Source organism: Egretta garzetta, unplaced genomic scaffold (assembly GCF_000687185.1).
Source record: "Egretta garzetta isolate BGI_Z169 unplaced genomic scaffold, ASM68718v1 scaffold769, whole genome shotgun sequence".
In the NCBI taxonomy this organism is placed as follows: domain Eukaryota; kingdom Metazoa; phylum Chordata; class Aves; order Pelecaniformes; family Ardeidae; genus Egretta; species Egretta garzetta.
In genome coordinates this window covers 406379-432010 of record NW_009260831.1, presented here as the reverse complement: position 1 = coordinate 432010, position 25632 = coordinate 406379, and the positions used below count along the sequence as shown (strand labels likewise).

General features: G+C 40.0%; 1 protein-coding gene across 1 annotated transcript in view; it reads right to left on the bottom strand.

Moving 5' to 3' along the window:
* The window catches only part of MEGF11 (multiple EGF like domains 11), a 192980-nt gene that overhangs the window by 125028 nt on the left and 42320 nt on the right, over positions 1-25632 (bottom strand). The gene's annotated exons all lie outside the window — the stretch shown is intronic.

Below are 25632 nucleotides of genomic sequence, written 5' to 3'. Positions count from 1 at the left end.
TGAAATAGTGCCTTGGAGGTAATAGTTAAATATTTTTGCGTATGTTTACAGAGTTTCTATTTTTCTTAAAAAGACCTGAATTACACTGCGCACCATTATGCAGTCCATGGCATGGATCGACTGCAATATGTTACTCAACACTGCTTCATACCAGGCATTTACATACATATCTAGAAATGCATCCAGCATTTTTTTCTTCACAACTATACTGTATCACACTGATTTTGCTTTTTAATTTTATTAAACCAGTCTTCCAGAAGCTTTTCTACATCTATGTGGATACCAGTTTTTCTGTGAATAGCATTAAAAGAAACTGCTTGTCTTAGCACTGCATTGACGTTATCTGTCTTCGCACTGCATTGACATTATCATGGTAAATTGCTTTAAAATATCACTTGTAACTGTAATATTAGCACAATAAAATGTTTTAAATTTGCCTACTGTGTCTCAGAAATTGCCCTGATTTTGAATTACTTCTCCTAGCACATTAACAGTTATTCTAATAATTGTCAGAAGCAGTGATTGACATTTCATACTCCTAAATGAAGGGAGATCACAGCTCCAAGGACACAGGCAGTTTATTAAATTTCATAACTCTTGGCTTCCAGGTAGGTGATGTGGAAGACTTATACCTCTATATCAATTACAAGTTTATGGTACTAATAGCTTGTAGGATCAGAGCATCTGCAAGCTGCAGTTTTATGCAAAACTCAAGATCAAGGCTTCCCATGCAGTGATTCTCATTACTGCATAATAAAGATGAATGCAACCCAGTGTTGCTCAGAAAGACCGTTAACTAAATGAAGAAAGCAGTTCAGTGAATGTGGAATCTGTACAGGAGCCAAATCGAACTCCCTCTTATAACTCAGAGATGCAACATTTGGGCAGCTGCCCAAGGAAGGAAAGAGAAGAAAAACCAAGTCTGCATGCATTTTTATTTCTCACCGACTATAAGCCTGTGGTTATAAAATCTAACTAAATTCTTGATTTCTTTATATGTGCTGTTCCAGACTCTTTAACCCATGTATTCTTGATTATAGGAATGTTGTTGATATGCAGGCCATGTTAAATGCATTATAACTTTGCAGTTAGGGATATAACATATTCCCTCTAAATTTCAGTGTGATGCAGTCCAAAGTGAAAACAAGATAAAAAGAACTCAGAAGATGTGAACTCAGTGGGGTTTCATAATCCTCAGCATGTGTACAGTTGAGAGGCAGAAATCCAAATGACCTGGACAAATCTGCATAAAGTTTTTTAGAAAACATAAATGAATTCCTCCATCAACACATGGGATTGTATCACCACCTCTCCCACTCTTCACTTCTGCTTGCAGAAGACGACTTGCATAATAAGTAGAAACTGCATTTGCAATGTACTGGTTTTTGAGCCTTTAGGATGAACACTGTTCAACCTGACTACCTGGTGGATATAGTTAATAATGTATCAAAAACGTGTATGCTGAGTCTGATTCTGAGAAGAGAAACAAGGAATGATAGTCTCTAAACATTAGTTTGTTACACAACTTTCAAAATATAAAGGGCTGAACACCAATGGAACCTCTGCCTTGCACAGTCAAAGTAGAGAATTTGGCATTCGCGATGTGTTCCAAATTTGACCCGTCACTCCGAGGAAGGTTACCAAAGGATGCTGGCATGGGATAGTTAAGATGCTGGCTTGGAAAGGAATTTACATTTGGTAACCAAAAGTGAAATTCTGGTCAAATTGAAACAATGATACATACATGACATGAGACACCAAACCCTCTGAAGAAAGAGGCTGTGGTTATCACAGCTGAAAGCGACTTCAGAAGCTGTTCCTGGACTACACGGAAGCGAATGACTGGAGGGAATCCTCTAGCACATACCATGCAAGTACTGCTCTCTATAGTGGACTATACTGTCAGGGTCCTGGGTGCTCTGATGGGCCTAGATGGCCCTGCCCAGCCTCCCCAGGGCCCCCACCCACAGCCCTGCCCAAGGACCCAGAGGCTCCATTTCAGCTCAGCCCTGGTCCCTGACTGAGCTATGCTGTGGAAGCATTTGTCTCCAGCTCTGTCCCAGTCAAGCCTCCACCTGGCCATGAACCTTGCTGATCCCCAGTCCATGGACTGATATCCTGGCCTGAGCTCGGACCTGCCTTGTCACCGTGGACCTGCTTGGCAGTTGCTGTCCCATGCTTGAGCAGGTCTCCTAAAACAGACTTTCAGAGAGCCACTCATGAGGAGCAAGCAAAGAAGTGTACAAGATGACAATATGCCACTTTATATACATCTGTATGAGATTCTACACATTTTGATCAAGGACCTCCTGTCAATTCAGAAACAGAAGTCTGAGACCTAAGTATTGGTCAGCCGCAGGAAAACCCCAAGCTTTACACAGTAGAGATCAAAAAGGTGACAAAACCAAGCCTAATCAAATGTGGCATGGATAGAAGTGCCAACGTTTAATGCTGATAAATTTATTGCAGAGACCTCGTTTATCAGTAGGGCCAACAGCACTCACTGGTTGGAAGGCATACAGTTACTTGCAGATTTGCCAGTATATTGACAGGCAGAGAAGGCATTAACTGTCAACTCATAAGTCTAGGCGTGTTGGAAGCAGCAAATCAGAAAAGAAAAACTAAGAAAGGAAGGATCCAAGTAGTTCTTCAGAACCCTGTAACTAAACTAGAGAAGCTCACATATGTGAATCTTCACATAGCCTAATAATTGCCCAGCATGATAATTCTACAATTTTAAATGTTGATAATACTTTTCACTTAAAACGGGGTTAAACTTGCACATTTCTGGAATAATGTTTTTTAAATCATAGGTCATTTGTTCATGATAATTAGCCTGTGACATCACTCATGCTAATGTTAAACATATGGTCAAATGTAATTCTGCATTAGTTATTGCTACATTATGTTACAAAAGCCAAGTGCAAAACATACAAAAAGTCAAGACGCTGAAGCCTGCACTTAGTTATGTTAATTCTCTCAAGTATGAGGATATTTCATCGCACATCTTAATAGACAAATCTTTTCTGCATCTCAGCTGCTGCTTGGCAGTCTGGATAAGAAAGATGTGGGTGATCCATTCCTGTAGCTGAGATCGCACCCTGCCTGCAAGTGCCTCACCAGATGGTCAGCATATTGCATTTTCCCCTTGGTAACATCCTTTTTTCTCCCTGCATCTGGAACTCAAGTAGGAAAATACTTATGTTGTTTCCTATAGTGCTGAAGGTAGGGACGTATCCTCAGTTATCTATTGCACAGCGCAGCTACCCATGTCTATACAGTATTGTGCTTTAAGTTGAGATAGATCTGAATTTCAGATCCTGATTTCACCCTCTCGCAGTCTGTTGATTCACCAGTCAGGTAACTGTTGCCACTTTGATCAAGACTTGCTACAAAACAATTGCTTATTTGATCTCAGGTGCTTGAAGTGTTGCCTGTTCTATTCCAATGCTGCTTTGAAATGGGCTTTTAACATTCATGACTTCCATCCTACGATGCCTCTATTAGTTGATCAAAAGGTTTTCTTGACCCCATTTAAAACTTCTGGAGCTCTTCCTGCTTATTGTCCCCTAATTAGTCACAGTCCACTGAAGTCCTGAGCTGATGCTGTTTTCCGGAGAGACTCATGTCTGAACAGAAAACACTGAGTCATACGGTATGTTATTGGTAGCTTTACAGCGAGTCCTGTGAAGTACCAGCGCTCCGCACGAGGTCACAAGTGTGAGCTGATGAGATTGTATTCACTTTATTGTTTCCTTGCTCTGAGCACCAAAGAATGTAATAGCTTTTTAAAAATCCTGTGTTTGCATTAACTGATAATGTGTTCTGGATGGAATGACTTTTTTATTGTAACATTTTAGCAACAGTTTCAGAGCTTTGAAAAGGCATCATTTTAATATGCACAGTGTTCACCTCCTCAAATAGCTGATACTTCTAAACACTTTTGAAAAGAGTTAAAGACATTCCTTGTAGTATTTTAGGGGTTCATTTCCAAGCGTTTCCAATTTCTTTAGGAAAAAAGGTCCTGAAATCACCAGTCTGGAGACCACGCTATGAAGACAGCTTGGCAAATAGCGAATTCAAATGTGCTGCCTTAAAACTGTCACTTTTTAAACTGGCCACAGCAGTCAAAGGGAAGATCCATCTAACCCAGGGAAACAAAGGTTGTGATATGGAGGTGATTGCTTACTTGCTTCATTTCTGTAATAAAAATTAGTTGCAGAAGAAAATCTTCAAAAGCCCTACATACCAGGAATCTAAATCTTAGACTATACTAAAATATTTTGGTTGGAAGGGATCTACAATGCCCATCTAGTCCCACTGCCTACGATATTTCAGAAATTACAGAAAGCTTAAAAGCTGAAGTATCACTGGCTTTAAGTGTCTGAAATGTTTATGCTGCAACTCATCAGATATATCTATGCTGGTCTGAAATAGGGCTCTGGCACCGCTGGCGGTACACGTGGGGCATCAACACACTCAACATTGACAGCCAGGCCACTGAAGGAGCAGCTTGCAGAAAAGCTTCTTACCGTTTCATCTGCATGCCTAACAATATCTTAACTTGGTAGGTTAAATCTGGTTTATGTGTACTTGTACTGTGGCCACGTGGAAAGAGAAATACATCCTACAGCAATTTTCAAAGCACAGTTTAAGGCTTTCTAGAATTTCACCCCCAGTTATCCTTTGTTAATGTCTTCAGATGAGGTCAAATTCCTCTTCCGCTTTTACAAATTTGTAATACTTTCTTTTCTCTCCAGACCAGTTTTGTTTTGTCTATACATTAGCTTCAAGGAGTGACTCCAGAGTAACACTGAGGTGTGACCAGAATATAAACCAAAGGGAATTGCCCATGCGTGTTCTCATCTATACCATTCTACTATTCTCTCCTTTTCCTATTTTTCTTTTTTTTTTCACTCTCTCCTAGTTATCCCTCCCAGGCATCTTCCAAAGCTCTTCATTGGGTTTAGCAGTTAACAAAGAAGCAATGAACCCACAGAATTCTCCCTTCATTACTAGAGCATCATAATAGCATCTTGCTTTACTCATAAATAGTATTTCATCACAGTATCAAACCTGTTCCTGGGAAGGAATATAGCGTCTATATTTTTTTTCCAGGTAATAAGTAATCATTTGCAATGAATTATTTTTAACTCTTGTAACAATGTCAACACCAGCACCTCTAAGTGTGTAATCGGCACACACACATACTCTGAGAAAGAGAAGGAATGCAAATCCATACCATAAATTAAAAAAAAAAAAAAAAATCCAATTCCATCCACCTCAGTGGTGGCTTGCCCATTAATCCACCTCCCCAGTACAGAACTAAACTTCTGAGTTTAGAGCTGCTGCCATTTCTGAGGTTATCCCACAAAACTACCTTTGCCCACCAGCCAGGCTACAGAAGTCCCTGCCTCCATCTCTTCAAAACTACACCGATGGGCAAAATTGCCCCTTGAACAGCTCTGGGGTTTCTGTATGCACGGAGAATCGGAACTGACAACTTTCTGCATTGTGGGAAGAGAAACTCTTGGATTGTCAATGGCCTAAACAACATATCAGCTGAGAGACTCAGTAAGCTCCTGGCTAAAAGACCTTACAGTCATGATATTTTGCATATTCAAAAGAACAACAATATCTGGAGAGCTTGTTTTGCTTTAAGACATTCAAGATTCCTCTGATCTTTATTCAGAAGGACCACCAGCATACCTAAATAAAATTTACATTTACATTTGCCAGGATATGGAAAATTGTCTCAAGAATCTAAATTTAAACTCCACAAAACTTATGTAAAATATTTTTTCTGTAAATCTACCTAAAACAGACAATTTGGCAGCACAGGGTGAAGTGAAGGGTTTATTTGCTTGCACTTCAGATGATCCATTTCATACCTGGCTTTTCTACATCACACATGCATTCACCTCAGAACCACATCACGTGAAACCTTCAGACCATCCACCTTGTCATGTAGGGCAGCTAAAGCCTCATAAGGCACAATGACCAGGGTGCCATATTCCACCATCACTCCATAAAGGAATTCCCACTGAAGTCAATGGGATCTCACATAAAAAAATCAATGTTGGATGTGTCCCCAAGCAATAAGTTTTCTTCAACCACAGGTTATGTTTTTGGTGATGGACATGAGTTCTCATTACTGTTGACAATTTTTACATACCTAATTAATTCCCTGAGCTCCCTATTAAAACTTCATGCAGAGTCTAGCCACAGTCTAGAGGTGGCATTTTTGCTGGAGAAAATTCAACCTATTTGATATGTGCTCCTATCACTTTTTAATAAAACGGGAACTAATCTTGACATCTGAGTCAACAGGCATTTCATCCAAGAAGAACAGGATAAAGGTGACAGGATTTGATGGAAAGTAGTGATTTTTCTATGCAGTACATGGAGAGCTTGTATGCCAAGACAGCGTCATTGTATAAAAGCAAAGCAAAACTTGCTTCATATTAATCTATACAATAAACTAAACAGAACTCTTGAAGGATAAATGAACATGTAAGACATGGTGATACAATTGTCTATTACTGGTGATGATTTAGGCTGCGAATAAAGCCGGAAAGGCTACTGTCTAGGTCCCAAGGCTCCTCTGCTCCCAAATAAGAGAGTGCTCTGCATGGGGATGCTCGGGCATTACGCACACAACTGACAGGCTTTTCAAAACTTGCTCATAATGACAGCACTTATTCCAGCCAGACACTTACCCATACACTTAAATTTAAACGTGCTTAAAACTATTTCTATTCAGCAAAGCATGCAATTAACTTTAAGCATGTGCTTAAAAGCTTTGTTGAACTAGGTTTAAATAAGTAGACATTGTAAGCAAGGAGAACGGACATAAAAGCGACCACAAAGCTGGAATCAGCCAAAGCTGAGCAGAGTCAGGTCTCAGGGGCCTGGAGGAATGGGATGCCAGCCTAACGCAGGCCGTCCCCAACAGCAACACAGACTCGGTTTTCACACAAATGGCACAATGGTAATGAAACGTTACAATCTGTTAGTTTAATGTTCTGACTTAATATGACCAGCTGCTTTTCAGGCAGCAGTTCCCTACTGTAAACAGTATCATGGGGTCAGGTCCGAAGGAGCAATAGAAGTGCTTGAAAGAGGACTCAAAATGCAAGCTTTGCTCCTGTTGGTGTGAATCCTCCCCTTGCCTCCTCCTGTCCCCTTGTCCCACTTCCCTCTTGTCTGCTTCTTCATTAATGGTTCATCTCTGATTTCAGAGAGGTACATGATCTGAAATGGGCTTAAACCCCAACTCAGGGTTTATAGGGCTTTCCCCTTCAATCCAAGGAAGACCCCTTTTGATGTTTGGTTATGCTTCAGAGCATGTTTGTGATAATTTTTCTGGCAACATTCCTTCTGGAAAGTCCAGGTGACACCAGGGCTGTGCCAGGGCCTGGCAGAGTCCTGGTGAACATCCCAAGGAGTTTGATTAGTTGGTCTGTCAGTCTGTCCTAGGGACACTAAAGGGCCAGAGACAGACTGGATGCTCTAGTATCAATTGCTGCTGCATTGTCCTTTGCATTTCCTTGCAGGGAACAAAGAAGAAGGGCATAAAATCTTTCACTCCGTTGCAGAAGTCTTCATTGTTGCAAAGATAAAGTAACTGGATAGGAGCTGCAACCATTTAGCAATTAACTGACATTTTAAAAAACAATTCTTTTGCAACATTCAGGCAACTCTTTTTATTATCTAGTTAATGGTAGCACTTACTGAAGCTAATTTTATGTGTAATAAAACTTCATTACTATCCCTTCGTCTGGGAGAAGGGGTGCAGAGGACAACTGGAATAAGAAACATGGTTTCTTATTCTTTATCAGTCATATATGTGTGTATGATATATGATAAATGACACATCACAGGTATCTAAGGCATTCTCCTTTCTTTATTTCCCTCTTTCTTTCTTTTTCTGGCTGTGTAACTGCTGTACTCTTTCATGTCAGAGGTCACCTATCAAATTCTACTCTTCTTTTTTTTCCGATCACAAATCAATGATGAGGACAACAGAAGGTTAGATCCTTTCTAAAAATAGCACTGATGTTGCTGTTTGCTTATTCAAGGTCTGCCAAGTCTCTCTCAGGCAGAGGCTCCTAAGCAGCATGTTCCAAATCAGCAAAACTGGGTGCTTGCTGACCCCCCTGAGGCGCTGCAGCCGGGGAAAGATGGATTAACTGTCTGCCCAAGCCACCCTGCTCCAGCCTTCGGATTCTGGCTGGGTACTGTCAGAGTAGCAGCTGGTGGTGAGATGCAAGGAATATGAAGGGTGAGGGGGAAGTACTGTCACAGCGAAAGGTGACAAGATGACATGGCTTTGAACTCTTTTTCAATCAACAGAGTTTTTCAGTTTAGCCCATCTCAATTCAAGTGGATCTGGTTTTCTATCCGTCATTGTTATTAGCTTGATAATTGTTATATTCAGAGAGAAAAAAGTGGACAGAATGGTATTTCATATGGCATAGACTTAAAAGCATAAGACTGAGATTTTGTAAAGAAGTCACAGATTTGCAGAGTACACATTATTTTCTAACACAGAGAAAGGAGAGAGCAACAAACCTGAACTGGCTCTGCATAATAATCTTTAAAGAAAGCATGGGGACTTCCTCAGTGGGAAAATTCCAGTCTGTATCACATCACTGCATAATTTAGGTGCTTTTCATGGCTCTTCTGCCTGCCTCACCTCGTAGTAAACAATGTTATTTCTACAGGTGAAGAGCCGCAGGCGAATAGCTATAGGCTTGTGCTTTAAAAAGTTGTCCACTGACACTGCTGAGGCTACATCACTTGACACCCACTGAGAATCTGCTGGTATCACTTCTCTGTAGGCTCAAGCAAAAGTATCTGGACTGTGTGGAAAAGACACTTATTAAAATACAAACACTTCTATCACAAAGAAAGATCGTCTGGAAAGTGCTGGCGAGGTATGTTTTGTTCTCTCCTATTTGTTCTAGCAGGACAAGCCAAACTCAGCTGGTGCTTGCAATGCTGCAAACAAAACAAGCTGGCGTAAAGTGACAAAACTCCATCTGGGGTTGAAAGTGCTCATTTACACCGAGTCAGGATCTGAGCCACTGGCTAATTTTACTGGTGTTGTGCAGCTATAACCCAAAGGAGGATTTTTCTCTGTATCTTCCGTTTCTGTTTGAGTTGAAGCAATTTTATGAATATGTTTAACAATGAGCACCCCAGGAACAGCTTGGTAAACCAAGCAACGGAGTGAAGAGAGAAATTATAGATCTGTTTTTCAGACATGACAGTGTATGCTCAATGCAGTGATCATGTCTTTATGCATACTATAGCCTCGCTGTAACAGGGGAATAGGCACCTACATTACTGCAGAAGTCAAAGGCACTGAACGGAGCAGGGATTTAAACAAACTTGCCATTTGGACCCCATTGTTTTCCACTCTTTGTAATTACTTTAACTTTCAACATCAGCTTTCCCTGTGAGTACTTCAGTAAGCAAATCAATTTTCCCTTTTCCTAGGAGAGGCTCTCTCTGGTTTAACTTTACAAAAAAATGCTATGTGACAGGGTGTTTCAGATGTGTGTTCTTCATCTGAAAACAGCTTTACTCATTATTTCAGCTGCAGGTACAGTCCGTATCTATTTCCATCAACTTCCCACAGACAGGTATATTTACCATATATGTGGTAGTGATATCCTTCAAAAATACAGGAGGGAACTCAAGAATCCCAGCTTTTCACTGTTATATACAGAATTTTCTCCTAATCATGTGGTGGCTTAAGATATAAAATCTCATGTAAAAACCATTGGAAAGCAATTGCAAACTATTTTAGGCAGGCATCGTTACTATCTCAGTGATCTGCACTGGTGGATTCATGACGACTTTGGTATCTGTAGTAATTCTAGTAAAATGATACTGCGCGTCTTTGGAACATCTTTGGGAGACACACTTTTTCTGAAAAGCATGTGGCACATAAAGGCTGTGGGGCAGAACAGCATCGAGGTGTGAAAGCACTCAGCTGGGGCAGCCAGAGGATGGGGTTTCATGCCAAACTCACCCTGTTGTCATCTTTTAGACCATGTCGTAGGACTGGATGTTCCTTCATGCTAATTCGGTGCAGTCTTACAGCATTTGCTTTGCTTTAATCACATGCATATGCATATGTAAACTTGGCCTAGGATGTGCTAAATGCTTTTCTAAATATGGATGAACTTTTGAATTGGAGCCTTATCACAGTCATATTCCCACCTTTGTGAAATGCAAGAAGCAGTGGGAGGTGGTTTTCGCTTTGCAGTATCATAAAAATACAATGTTAAAACTGGCTTTGTGCCGATTGTACGGGAAATGATCTGAGAGTCTAGCATTTAAAGAGAAGTGGCTGACCTACTGTGAAACATGAATAATGTCCCACATTTCATGCCTTGGTCTGCCCATCAGAAGGCCTTCTCTGAGATTTAAGTATTGTTTTTATATTTCTTCAGGATTTTCAGATGAAAGGTGCTAATGTCCCAAACATCATTATTAAGTGGAATTCATTGCATAGTTGGAATATCTAAGAGTCTGATGTTATCTGAGACCCACTGAGAACTGTATTATTTCACAAAGTAACCGTATTACACTCCAGAAAGAAGCTCAACATTTATATTGCTGAAAGAATGATTTAAAAAATACATTTTTAATTTTAAATTAGACTTTTTAATCAAAGTGGTAGATTGCAGCAGCTCCACCAAACCTAAATGCGTGACTCAGTTCCTAGTGAGGATATTCTTTAAACAGATGAGAAAAGTTTCAGGCTGAAAAATGTAGTTACAATTATATGTGCCTTCTATAAGTACAAACTAGAAAGGAAACCTTCTTAGATATGAGAATTTAATGTATATTCTTTGTATCAAATAGCGCTGATTTTTTTCTTTTCTTTTTTAGTCCTCTGGTTTTGCTGGACATTTGGAGCCCCTCTAGTAAGTGTGTTTATGAATTTACCCGTGACTGTTTTGGTTTTCTGAGTCTCGGAGGAGGCAATAAATGTTTTTTCCTGTGTAAGTTTTCCAGCGAGGCAGAGGAAAGAATCTTACTCAATGATCACTACAGAAATGCACACGGTATGGCAGAGCTGTGCTGACACCGATACATTTGTGCTATTACAAGGTCTATTTGTCCCTCCAGTTTTGCTTCCAGCTATGAAAACTGTAGAACGTTGGAGGTTTTGTTCACTCTCAATGATTCCATACAGTTCTACAACACTACAGACTGTTACTGGTTTATGAATTCAGATCTTAAAACCCCATGAGAAGCCTTGATTGTGGAAGCACAAACTCTTGCCATCCTAAATATCTACAGGCGTAAGCACATGCTCAAGTCTACAGATTGGCTTTGAGAGAGTTGTAGCAGCACAAGCAGCAATGTAAACAAACCAGTGTTCACCCTCTCCAGTTTTGACCCAGCCCCATGTCCTTGGGAGTCAACAGAAACCCTGCGGTAAGCTGGTATAGAGAGAGACACAGAAAAAGCCCACAAAAAAGAGTGAACTTCACTATTCCAAATACATGGTCCATACGGCACTACCTAGTCGGACATTTTCCATTGGCTCACTATTACACATTTCATGACACATAAGAGAATTAACTGTTCTACCAGTAGTACATACGGAGACCCCACAGCACCTCACACACATAAGTTTCCACTGATTTCCAGCACAGGACTGGATCCTTCATCTGCCCTTCTGTTTCTTCCTGACTGTTTCATTTTCTTTATTCTTTCCCCTGTATTATCAGGCATTTGTTTGCATACACCAAGAAGAAATTATTGAGCTGTTACTGTGGAATGCCAGGGCTAAAGAACATGAACTCTATTGTACAGTGTTACCTTCCTAGGTTATGCAGCTGCTGTAATGATTAATTAGCTAATGCTATGAAATACTTGGAACATGAAGGTATATAGCTATATAAATGCAAGTATCCATTAATGATTATTATATAATGTCAAGCAGAGGGCAAGCCAGCTAGTAGAACCAAAACTCTAGTATCTACTTCTGAACACGGGGCAAAATTCACCAGATAAAACCAAATTTTCTATTTAATACCTTCGCCAAATCTATTCAAATTTTATCTATGTTGGGAAACCGTACAGAACAGTTTTGCAACTGACCACTGTTTAATTGTGTCGTTGAAATGCTGACTTTAAAAGTGCTATTTTCCTCTGAGCAAAACTTAGCTGATCCAGATATTTCAACATTTATGACCCAAGTAGTCTCTTTCAAAATCATAATTGTTAAAACATCAAAAATTTCTATACTATGCTAATAGAGAAAAGGTAAGCTGGCGTTAGGCATCTGCTTCTTGATAATAATTATCACAGTAATTAAGTTTTGCCATAGCTGTTAAAATAAGAATCCAGTTTTGACATTTATAAGAGTGGCATTATGAAAAGCTGAACTCAGAATTATCTCTTTATCATATGACTAAAACAATTACAGATGTTCTATTGATGTATGCTGTGGTCCTCTTCTCAGCACAATAATTATCTTTTAATGAGCCCACATTAATGCAAATTGGATTCATCAGGAAATAAATTTCACAATGAATCTGAGGCACTCTACAGGTAACCTTTCATGAAAGCAAAGCAAATACTAATCTTGATCATTTGTGGACTAGAGATTTCCTTTCAGGTTTGAGACAAGTAAAAAATCCAGCTGGATTACACCATTTCCTTGCATTCCGGACAACTTGAAGGTTTCATGGAAATAAATTGACTTTGTCCCATTTGTAAAATTTGTCTTTGGTAAAGGATGGATAATGATGCACATTTTATCTTGGTTCCTACTTCCATTGTGCCCTTATTCACCTCAGAGTCATTCGTGCCGTGGCACAAATAGGGGGAGTCTCAGTGCCAAAAGCTGCTCTTCTGGGGTTATTCCAGCTCCGGTGTTCTAGGAATACCTGCTGCCTTGCTGCTTTACCAGTTCTGCCATGTTCTTAAATGTCTTAAGTTCTCTAAAAATCAAGCTTCTGTGAATAATAAATAACCTGCCTCATATCAACAAAAAAAAAGGAAAAAGGAAAAGAAAGAACAATTTCTAAAAAATCTTACGGATATATAAAAATACTATATTACGGATACACTGCACGTAATGCTGGTGCTCAGAGTCACCGGACAATCTTAAAACAAGTCAGGTTTAACAAATCTTCACAGAGAAAATCCAAATGTAGGTCCCTGCCTAATGACATTCTTCAACTTGTGTTTTCTGTTTTAATTTCAGTGGAGTTAGAAGATCACCAGTTTGCAAACCAGCCAGTTTTAAGGCACTTAAAACTCAGTTCTGAACAATGTCCTGTTGCTCTTAAAAAAATGGGTATGGCCAACTGGTAAATATCAAAACTAGTTGTTAAAAGCAAAAAACCATTTTTTGTTCCTAAAGTTGATTTGCTATGAAAATAGTGAGCTGGAGAACAGGGATGGCCACTGATGGTATCCTTCACTAGTCTGGCTTTTGGTTCAACAGCTGCCTAATGTTGACACCCAAATATGTAATATGCCAATTTTGGAAGAGGCTGGATATTTTTTGCTGTAAGCCTTCAACCTAAGACCATAATGAGTAGCTACACTTGTACAAAGAAGGTGTCTACTGTGATTCACTGGGATGGAACATGTTTCTATCCAATTTTCTAAAACTCTTCTGTATTCTTTACCCTAAAAAAAAAGCTACTGGAGGAAAAGATGTAGTTAAAGGTAAAGCTGGGTTTGTAACAGAATATGGGAGGGCAGTGAGTCCCTAAGGATTCAGCTTGGGGTAGATAAGCCTTTGCTCAAATTGTGAAAGGCTGAGTGTCCTGATTGTTCCCACAGTCACTAACAAAGGAAAGGGTAAGATGGGGGGGCAGCTTATCAGAGGAAATTCATCTTATCATCAGTTGTGTTCTCCTATATTATCGGGCTAAACATGATACATGCAGAGCTAAAATGCAGGCTCTGCCACAGAGGTGGCTGTCTAGGGAGCTGTGATGCAGATGCCCTGAAGGATACAAGTTAGTTCCCAAACTTCAGACATCCATAGCACTGCTGCACCTAATATTTAGCCTGCGTAGGTTCATGCAGCTTATACTGAAACACCTGCATGCCAACCAGACGTTTTGAGAGTATCTGTATGCACACACTACTGTCACACCAACAGGCTGCAATGCAGACATACTTCTTGTCTAGGTCAGGAGGCAACAGATGGCTAAAAACAAAGAGAACAAAAGGGAACAAGGAGCTGATCCCAGGCAGTGACAGGCTTACCAGTGCACTAGATACATAACTGTCATCAAGCTTTTTGTGGGCCTTATCTCCATGCCAGAAGCGAACAAAAGGTCTATGTATTACTTCAGGTCTATTTTGAGGACTGAAATGTGATTTCATAGGTACACAGGCTCATTTCGGCCTTTTGCAGAGAATGATTTTCTCTCACATTAGAATATTTAAAATAATATTCATTCAATTATGGTGTCTGCATCAGCTATTTTTCCCCCTGAATAAAATGGCCCACTGAAATTCATCAGGATATATATATTGAAATGCATGCAAATTGTGTACATACATTTACACTCTCACAGATATGGCAGAAGTCTCCATTAAAAAAACATTCGCTTTCTTACTGCAGCATTTGTCTGCAGATTCTAAATGTCAATATTATCCCCAGCGAGAAGAGAAAGGAGGTTGAAAGGTTGGTAGTTTTAGAAAGCTAATTGCCATCTGTAAATTGGAGGTAAGAACACACGATGCCTTTTGCAGCAGCGAGGCACAGGAACACTGCAATTTTAGGTCTAGCTGCACAACCCAGAACTTAGGGAGACCCACTTTGTATTGCCGTGATCATCACGGGAAACGAATTCATGTCAATGAGAAGGTGCGTCAGTAGGTTAAAAGAATATTCTTTACAATTTATTAATAACAGACCCTTTGAAATAAAATGGGGAGAAACATCCCTGTGTAAAACTGACTTCTACACATCATTCCCTGTTTTCATCAAGGACTTGGCCAATAACATACGAGTGCCCAGCACTAGAAGACAAGCTTTAAGTGATTTTTTTTTAAGATGTCACAAATTAGAAATAACACTCTATTTGAAGCAGCAGTGATCACCAATTTGACTCCATATGGCATTTTTGTTGCACATCAAAAATGGATGTTAGTCAGAAACTCCCTCCCCCAACTCCGATGCTAGGAAAAACTGAACACCAGCTTTCCTTTGGCACAATGACAATGTAGTGGATGGAGCAGTTCAAGGGTTACGCGTTGGATTTTCACTGAGCGTCACCTGTGCCTCTGTGGACAAAACAAAGCCAAAGAACTGCACTAGTTCTTGTCCAAAATGGGTATGCCATTCCCTTTAAATATAGCCCTCTATCAAAACTGTTTGACAAGGATATTTAACTGGAATTAATCTTGGATCTTCGATACTTTCTAATATGTCACTCTTGCTTTTTAAGTTTGGCTTTTTCAGGAGACTGCCAATAAATAAGTGATTTTTTTTCCACCAGCATCTTACCTCTTGAAGACAGTTTTCTATGGATGAAGGGAGAAGGGATGTGTTGACAGTCACAGATACCAAGACCATATGCTGCCTAATCTCATCTTGAGCACATACTCTGAACCTCATGAAATCTATGCGATATTTAAATGTATCTACACGACACAACTCCAAATCCATCAGATCTCTTGCTCCATGCCCTTGCTCCACATATATATCCACATCGCTAGGTGTTCTACAATATTAGATCCTGTGGGTAGGTACTAAGGACAGTTTGCCTAGTGGTTTCAGTGGACTTGCTGAGGTTTTCCTAACTCTGGCTGAGACCAGAACTTTGGTTTCTCTTCTGCAACATTATACAAAACTATTCGAACAAGTTCTACCTTGTCTTACCAAAGTCATTGGGCGTCCAGACAAGAATCTGAGCTGAAAAGATGCTGAATTGAAAGCACTACGATTGCAAGATTTCTGGTGTAAAAGATCTCTTTTGTTTTCTTCTTGAAATAAGATTTGTATTGTCACTGTGTGTCTGTGCACACCTGCCTGCCTCCCAGCCTTGTTTTAACCCACTGGCCAATTTCAACAGCCTTTGGCAGCCTGGTAGAATATCCAAAAATACTGCAGTTCTCAGGCTGTGGGTAGACAATGAGACAGAAAAGGATGATTTTATTACTGCCCTGAGGAAAAGCACCAAAGGATGCATATGGGACTAATCAGTTGGAGGCAAAGGTTTTAAAATTTGTCTGCTGATAATACAATGCCTATCACAACAAAGTGCCAGTTCCTGACTGGGACTGCACTACCATAGATATTAATATCAACATGTCTGTCTTTGTCTACAGACTAGGAATAGCAGAGGTGTGGTATCATTTAATAAAACAGCCTTTCTATAATTACAGAGGGATCACTGCTACAAGTGCAACCCAGACACCAAATCTGTCTTTTGCCTCTACTGAGATTACAAGTGTGACAAGTGTGATTTGGAGAAACACACCACGATGTTAAAATTTCATGCTCAGTTTGCCATGCTTACAATCAGGCAACAGGAAAAAAAAAAAGCCTTCAACTGGTAAACGGAGTAAATGTGCTATGGAAATCACTGAGAGAAGATAAATATAGAGTCCTACAATGTCATTTTTACAGTCAATTTTCTCTCTGTAACTGAAGTTTATATCAAAAGAAGGGAAATTACATAAATATTTCATCTGGACTGTAATAGTACTAAATTAGGTGCTCTAGAGATGATTTATATAAAGTAGATAGGCTGTCAGTGGCAAATATGAGAATTACAGTAAATTGAAACAGAATCCTCCCTAATTCATGTACAGTAGTGAGAGCTTATGCAACTTTTAAGTAAACATTTTTTACAGATATTTAAAACAGTTTCAGCCAAGCAGTGTGTTGAAGTGATATAGAGACATTCCCTTGCAAAACAAGGTACCATGCATACACGCCTCAGGATTCGTGTCTTGTCCACCAAATAGGCAGCAGCGAGATCAGCCACTCAGTTCATCTGTCACCAAAGAAAAGCCATGTTTGCTTCCTTGTTGGGATTCTGAATTAGAAGCAGAGGTAAAAGGTGGATTTTTCTCTTTGACTTACTCCCAAATTATAGCTCTGTTGGAATGATGGGAGTGAACAACTCTTTGAAGATCCTTACCAGATAAGTTCTGTTTGGAGAAGACACCAACAGATGCAAATGTATTAAAGCCAACACCTCCTGTCCCTGCAAAGGGACATTTGTGGAGTAGGCTATGAAGAGGGAAAGGATAGTGGCCAAAGTCCAGCTCCAAGTGACCTCAGCAGGAGTTAAACTCTTGCCTGTGCACTGTGAATTGGGGTCCTAGAGCTGCCCACCTATCCAATGCCTCAAGGCAGTCTGGAAGCAAAAACACAGCCAGCCTTCCCCAGGAGGCACAGGCCTGGGGCTCTGTGTGGCCATGCTGATGAGGATCTTACTGGGTACTCTTTTCTTACAGCTGTTAAGTCACCTAGTGAAAATCAAATCAGCTGCTAAGCTACGTAGGCTTTCTTCAGTGGACAGGACTGCAATTTATTCAATCATTATTCAGCAGGTTTTGTTCTGTTACCTGCAGCCACAGAAGTAGCAGCAGAAAAAGCCCTTCCTACCGCCTATGACTCACTAAGTCACATTCTTTTACATTCTTAAGTAACATCTAAAACATCTTTCCCCTATTAGCTGATATTGCAGTAGTGGCAGATGCCCAATAAATAATACATTATACAACCGTACTTCAAAGGCCTGAATAGTGCAAGTGCAGTATCTTTCTTAGATTCAGTTTATTTAATGCTTTCCATAAAAAGGGTGTGTGATGCTTACTTATTTCTTTATTTTTCAACTGGGTGCTTTGACTGCGCGTTGTTCCAGTTTTCATTCTACTACTTGGTGACCTGGCAGCTCCAGTGAGTGCAAAGGCCATTTGAGAAATAAAATGGATAGAAATACAGTTATTAATCAGCAGAGCTTACTGAAAATGAGCACACTGCATAGGGCCAAGCCCCAAGGAAAGGAAAAAAGTCATGACATTTCTAGGAATGCCAATGGGAGCTGTGTGGCAAACCTCTGAATAATGAGATGAGAAGGTAAAATGAATGTGGTTTGGGTGGCCTGAGGGGTTAAAAAAAACATAAACCCTGTCTGAGAGGGAAAACTTAATTGTGTACTCGTGTTTTAAAGGAGTGCTCACAAAACTCCACTGTTTCCATTCAGTTTTGTCTTCTACTCAGATTTTGTCTAGAGTAACATCCCAGGACCATGACTTATGCCAGAGGGAACAGTAGAAGGCAAAACCCCAGAGCCTCACAAGTGAGCTGCAGGGAGGAGGCATAGACCAGTTCAAAGCCAACTGGTAAAAAGGGACATACCAGGGTCATCAAAACACTGCCTACTTCTATCACTGAGAGGGCTGGCATAGAAATACACTTCCCAGAGCAGCGGACTGGATTAGATGGGTTGAATCCCTCGCTAGGGGCTGCTCTTCACATTACAAACTAGCCCATGAAGTGAAATTATCCACTGACAGGACATTTAACTCCTTAGCAAATAACTTGGGCTATGACCGGCCAATGCATGACTCTAATTTTAGAACCACATCATGCCTTGAGCAAGACACGCAATTGTTATTGCCGTCAGGTGCACACCAGTGCAGTAATTGTTTCTTCAACATCAGTCCCAAGGTGCAATACGTAACCGATGTTGGAACGTGGCCCTTGCATCGCCTGCTGTGAGAGAACATTTCTAAACAACCGGCTGCAATTATAGATGAATAACAAATTCAAATTAACAGCCAACTGACTTTACAGATCTCATCCCTACAAGACCATCACATATGCAAAAGCTCTTGGAGGTTTATATATATATACACACATACAAAAATTGATTCCAATATTTAAACAAGTTAACCTGTTCACAACTTTAATGCACAGTAAATTTCCTTTACTGTATCAACTGTACACTGCAATAGAGATTAAATTAAGAATGCTGTAGCAAAGCATAGACCATGGTTTGTAATAGTTTTATAAGTACTGTATGGACATGTTTGTCTTTTCTTTTATTTCCTCATAAGCGATGCTATTTTTTGCCTGCCATAATTCTTATTTACTCGACTCCTAGGCTGCTGGCAATAGCATAAAAATAGATTTTGAGAATTTATGTCATACATGCATCATAAGAAGGCAACAAAAGAGCACAGGTAAGATTTATTTAGGCTTTGAGAGAGCGTTCTTCATATTCATTTTCATGCAAACCCTGTCTCCCCAAACAGAAAAGTCAGTCACCTCACTTCCCAACGGGCTGAGGACCTGCAGTTCCCACCAATCCAAACAGGAACTGCACTGTGACTGTCTGCCTAATTTTGGGCTTAGTTCTGATACAGAAGTTGGAAGACAGCACAAATAAATTCCCACAGGAACACTGTTGTATTCCCAGTATATTCACTTCCAAAACTGAGGAGTTCGTCTCTAATTCAAAATGTACTGCATGTGAAAAGACATCTCCTTTCAGCTTCTCGCAAAGGAGTTCATCTAACAGCACCAAGAGAAACCAACACGGATTCTGAGAGGGGATCAACTACTACATTGCTAAAGTCATTGGAACCGCACCAGCATGGGATCTGGACACCAGAGTTGAAAGAACAATATTTCAAGTGCCATTTCACGAAAATAACATCACAGGATGACGTTCTACTTGTAAAGAAGTCTCGCAAGGATAAAATTTAATTATTACCTCTTTTCAAGGGTGTCTGTTTTCAAAGGCAACGTCTGTTTTCGCACTTGGTAGGTACAAAAGCATGCAATCACAACACGCTAGTAAGTACTGCTGGTAACGTTTATCAGTGGTGCAGGTAGGCCCTCTGTAGAAGGCTGCAGAACCGTGCTCAGCTGTGCAAGGTACTGACAGGGTGCAAACCCTGAACCACCGTTCTACCCACTTCTCCTTTCACGCGCACCTTTGTTTGTTGAGTGACAAAGCAAGAAATATTCATTACCTTCATGTTCTGGGATGTTTGCTTTAAGACGACTTTCCTTCCACCTATTACAAATGTTCATAAATCCAGAGTGAAATATTCAATAAAAAAGGGAAGATTTGCAGTTATAGAGAAGAGCTCAAATAAAGTTCATGGTTTCTAAGTAATGCAGCTTTCAATTACCATACCCTTTTTAAACTGTGAAAGATGTAATGTTAATCAAACATGTAATTTGCAAGTGTTTTTCTTTAGTAAATGTCATGTACAAGTAGATATTTAGGATGTAATGCACAAAGTAATTACAGTTGGATAACTTTCCATGGTAATATTTATTTACATTAGAGCAGGCATGAGTATTCCTGAAAAAGGAAATTCATATTGTGCATAAAATCCTAACCCCACCGAAGTCAATTCCAAAACTCCCACTGCCTTCAAGGACTAGAATGTCACCCTTTATTTAATTCAGTATGTTAACTAATCCTTTTCCTCCTTATTAAATAAGAGTTAAAAATGGAGTTAGCATAATGGAGGTCTATGGATTAAATGTTCAGACTCTCTCCAAGGCAAAAAATTCCAACTGTTAATGATGAAAAGTGCCTGAAAACCAGAAGGCAGAGGTTCCATGCCAGCAGAGTTTCCGTTCCAGGCTCCAGTTTGGTGACTACAGGGGTATCATGCCACCTTTCAGGGTCCCAGGATCCTTACAAATTCCCAGGATAAGGTTTTCATGGGAGCTGCTTCCTTTTCTTCTATTCAGGCACCTACATGGGGATTACAGCACCCAGGAACTGCTGTCGGGTCACTCCAGCCCAAATATCTAAACCGTTGTCACAAGCCAGTCCTGATCTTGCTGGGGTATCCCTCTCACTGCTACTAGATATAAATAATAACGAATTGTTTTATAAGGCTAATAGCCAAATTCAGTTCTACAAAAAAAATACACTTTTACTTTTATTAAAAGAGTGTTCTTTACATATACCAGCTAGAAACTAATTGCTTTCTCTAACATGCAGGGGTCAACAGGAGAGTATTTTAAGCTGAAATGTTGACTGACAATGATGCCTATCAAGAGAATTGGGGAACTGTCAACAAGATGAGGAATTGGATGCACCCAGTACGAAAACAATCTTTACATTCATGGGAAGAGGTTTCATAATGGGACATCCTGCACTGTGAACTGCAGACTCTCAAACCGCCCATAGAGGTCAACTCTGTGGCTGAGTCAATAGTTAAAAAGTAACTGTGAAGTCCTAAATAGGGGCTTTCATCAGAAAACAAATGTTCTTTCAGAAATTCTTTGCCAATGGCACATTTCAAACTTCTGCAACATCCTCTTAGGAAGACTAACGGCTCTGTTCCGCTTTCTGCAGTTATATACACATCTTCCTCAGCATCACCACCTTTGCCCTTCCCATAAATTTTCCTGGAAGACATGTGCATTTTATTAGCTACAGAGCAGTCAGTAAACAAGAGCATCCAAGATGGACAATTGAATCCTGGATGTGGGGGCCAAGGTTCACTTGAGCGCCAGTCCCCCATACTGAGGAACAAGGTTCCTCTTCTGGCACACAGTGCATGTGGCAGAATGATGTAAACCCCATCTTGACCATATATCTCAAATTGTTTTCAGCAAGTAGGAGGCAGCTCCAATACTGCACACACGATGTGGCTGGCTTCCTAGTACGTTATGTGGTTCATGCTGATATTTTCATATAAATAAACCGAACATCATTTTTTTCTTAACTTACCATAAGGTACAGAAGGCAACATTTACAGTGAACCCATCAGCCAGCAATCTACCTCCACTTGTTTATATTTACAAAGCATTTCTCACTGTTTCCTTTGCCTGGAAAATTGGTTATTTTATCAAAGAAAGCTATCAGCTTCCTTTAGTACTATCTACCTTAGATAAATATATGTTGTATTTTATCCCATTTTTCATTTACTTCTAGGCATTTGGTTCTCTTATTTCCTTCAAAATGTATTCTATGATGTTTATATTATTGAGATGGGAAAACAGGCCTCTAGCTATGTGTGTTATTTTTCCACCCTTTTAAATGTAGCAACTATGTTTGATTTTCTTCAAGTACACAATACTGTGACTGATCAATGAAGAAGACTCTGCAGAAGGAGGCAAAGGCTGTGTGTCCTTGAGGCTCCGGGATGAATGAGTGAGTGACTGACCACAGCGATTACAAAGGAAGCTGAACTTCTCTCAACAAAAAGGGAACCGGAGGGTAGCCTTTGTTCTAGATGAACCGGCTGTATCAGCTGAGTGGATCAACCACCTGTGTAACTGTTTTTCCCTGAGTTAATCAAAAGAACGCACATATGGGTCTTCCCGAGTTAGGTAGACCAGCATGGGGACTGTATACCTGGCTCAACCCAACACAGAATATAAAAAATGAGCAATGAAGAAGAGAACTTTGAAGTGAGCAATGGGCTTGAACTGGTTTCAACCCACAGAATCCTTCCCAGCAACTGGGGACGCAGGGCGTCATGACGGTAAACACACTATGGAGACCAGTAATGAAATCTGTGTTTGTATTATGATTCAATCATATACTGCAATTGCTACACTCTGCTAAGTGTAATTTGTACTTGAACTGTAATTTAAGTGCATTGCTGTATCACTCTGCTAAATCACAATGCCGTGTAACTTCAAATAAGTAAACTCTGTGTTAGGCGTTAAACCCCCTACGTGTGCAGTATCTGCAAGAACTTGATCAGCATATACTGGACTCTGACAAGTACCCCTTTCACCTTGGCGAGATTTATTAACACATGCTTGCTATCAGGTCAGATTTTATATGCCATTGTTTCCGAGCACGGCTGGCAGATTATCTGGCTTCTTTTATGTGGGCACACTGATGTCTTCAAATTTTGCTCCTACCTCAGTTGTGGTTGTTTCTTTCCCCTTTACTCATCTTCTTTTTGACCCCACATTCACCATTCTTGCAGAAAACTGGAAAAGCTACCTGTCTAGTTTGGGTGACACCAGTGTCCTACACCATTTCCACTAAAGCAGGGCTCTCCCATCCTTCTCTTTTCTCTTTTTACCTACACAGCTGCTGTTTGTTTTAATAGCTTGTGCTAGGCATAACTCAGCTTGACTTTTGGCAAATCTCACTTTATCCCTAACATATCCTGACTCCTAAGACATAGTTTGGTCTGCTGTTCAGTTCCTTTTTCTATTCCTTACAGATCTGTACTTATTTCTATTATCTTCTCCTTTGATACCTAATACAAAACTGGCTCTAGGGTCTCCAGCTACAAGTTTCTGCCTCTTAAGCTTACCTTGCTGATTCCTGACAGTTCTCTTAGAACCTGGACTTTGGGGCTTCTATCATACAAAATCTTCTGAGTGTTCCAGGCCAAATGACATTCCAAATGAATTTCCTTAGTTTTGAGTGTTTGCTTTATAGAGATGTGATTTTTTTTTTTCCTTTTTACTTCCCTTGGATTTAAATGAATCAAATGGTCATTACTCAGTCTTGACATTATTTTCTCTGACTGGGTCATTTATTCTGTCTTCATTATCTACCAATACTACAGCTGAAATAGTATTTTCCTGGTTCAGTAATCTGTTGGCAGGAATACCTACTATTTCACTAACACTTGTTCTCCAAAATATATCAGAGAAATTAAAGCTTGGAAACGATACAAGTCCTAGCCGTATTTCTCTCTGTAGTAACATTTGACAGGCCTCTACATACAGCCAAGTACTAAACCTGCAAAACAGATTCCTAGCACTACACCACTCAAAACTTTTAGCAGCTTTTCCCGCAGTGATTTTGACCTAAACAGATGTTGATGCATCTTTACTCTCTTTTATTTCTCTTAAGCCGATCATAAACCTGCAGCATAATGCTACCCTGTCAGCTTAACTGTCTTTTATATATAAACTATAATAAAGTGGCTCTGTGCATTTTATAATCATGTAATTACAGAATTTTGTACAAGAGTCTATGCTTTCACAGATAATGTCTCTTTGCACACAGCATGTGGTAAAACCTTTAAAACTGTAAACCAAGTAGGAACTGAAGGAGTCTTTGCCTTCCTAAGTGTTTGGGACTTCAAACAACAGCTCTGTGCAGAGTGACATTCTCATAAACAGAAGGAACTGATCAGATCCATGACTGCAGCTAAATCACACCGCGTTTTCCAGGCTGGGAAATTTAACTCAAAATTCCTCAATACAGAAAGAGTCATTTGACTCATTGGGTCCTTCCAGCTCTCCTTTTCCTCCCCAAAACCCCAGCAGGTGCGGAGCCGGGGCTGGCTGTATCTGGCTGGTTGTTGGCAGTTTTCCTAAAGACCTCATGCTTATATCCCATACTACATGACCAGACCAGACATTATACGATGTGATCGGTCACATCATCAGCGTGAAGGTAGCCCCACCGTGCCTGCGGAGGGAGGCGTCATGTCATTCAGCTGACGGGCAGACGGCCGCTCCCTTGCAGCAAGTTTGCAGCATGCAACCCTGGTTGAGGGTCTGACCTGGTGCTGACTTAGCAGAACCAATCCGAAAGGAGGTTTTTAACTTTGATCAACGGAGGACAACATCCACAAGAATGTTTTGATCAAATTATGTCAAATTTATACGATTGCATAGTGCAACAGTTTATAAACATGGCAGGAAAGAATATTCTCTTTTTGTAAATGTAAGTAAAACATTTCCATTAAGCCTACAGGAGATTTGCATGCACATGAAATACAAGATCAATCTACTACAGAGTTTTGACATACAAGGACTTCATGTTTACACTTTGGCTGATGTTTAGCATGCTGCAGTGCAGCAAATAGAAAAGTGTAGTTGAGCTGTCATGTAAGATAATTGATTTTGACAAGACTACAAGTTAATTCGTCACTATTTTGCAAGTTACTTGGAAATTCTTTGCAGCAATGTCCCAGAGGACAGCATGTAATCGCTTGTAAACTGAAATTAGGTCCAGAGTTAAATATCATTAAATCTCAGGTACAGCCAGAGCTCAGCATGTGACTACTAATGCGTTACCTTCCCTATTACATCAAGGACACAACTGTAGCAAAGGTTATGAAGATTATTGCTCAAGTTGCAAATTGCTTATAACTAGAGAATTAAGTTGAGATAAATTTCCAGGCAGCCTACAAATGGGTGTAAGAGAAAAGCCACTGAATGGACACCTGAAAATCATTAATGTCCCCATGCACTCACATTTCCTTGCATTTCTCTTGCACGCACGCACGCGCACACAAAAAACCCTAAGTGAAATAGAATAAAGAGGATTATTAAAGCTCATCTTTGTACTAATATAACCAAATTAAATCACTACTCACATTAGCCATTCCAATGTTTTATTGTAAGAGTATGAAGGATTGGTAGATATTTTAAAACTGTATTGCGAAGACCATATTGTTTGACAGTTTTATTTGAGACTGTTAAATATTAATTGCTGAACAAAAGAGTGCATTAAAAAATTATGTTGGATACAAATAATTCAACTCCCTGCAACTCAAAAGACTATTTGCATATTCACCTTCTCTCAAGCCACAGCTAATGATCTCACTTCGGGTAGGGTTTGGGGGTCTTGACAGTAATTCCTACCAGAGTGAGTGCACAACTGCAGTTAGCATTTGACTTAGATGTTAAAGTGAAGGTAGCAGGCACAG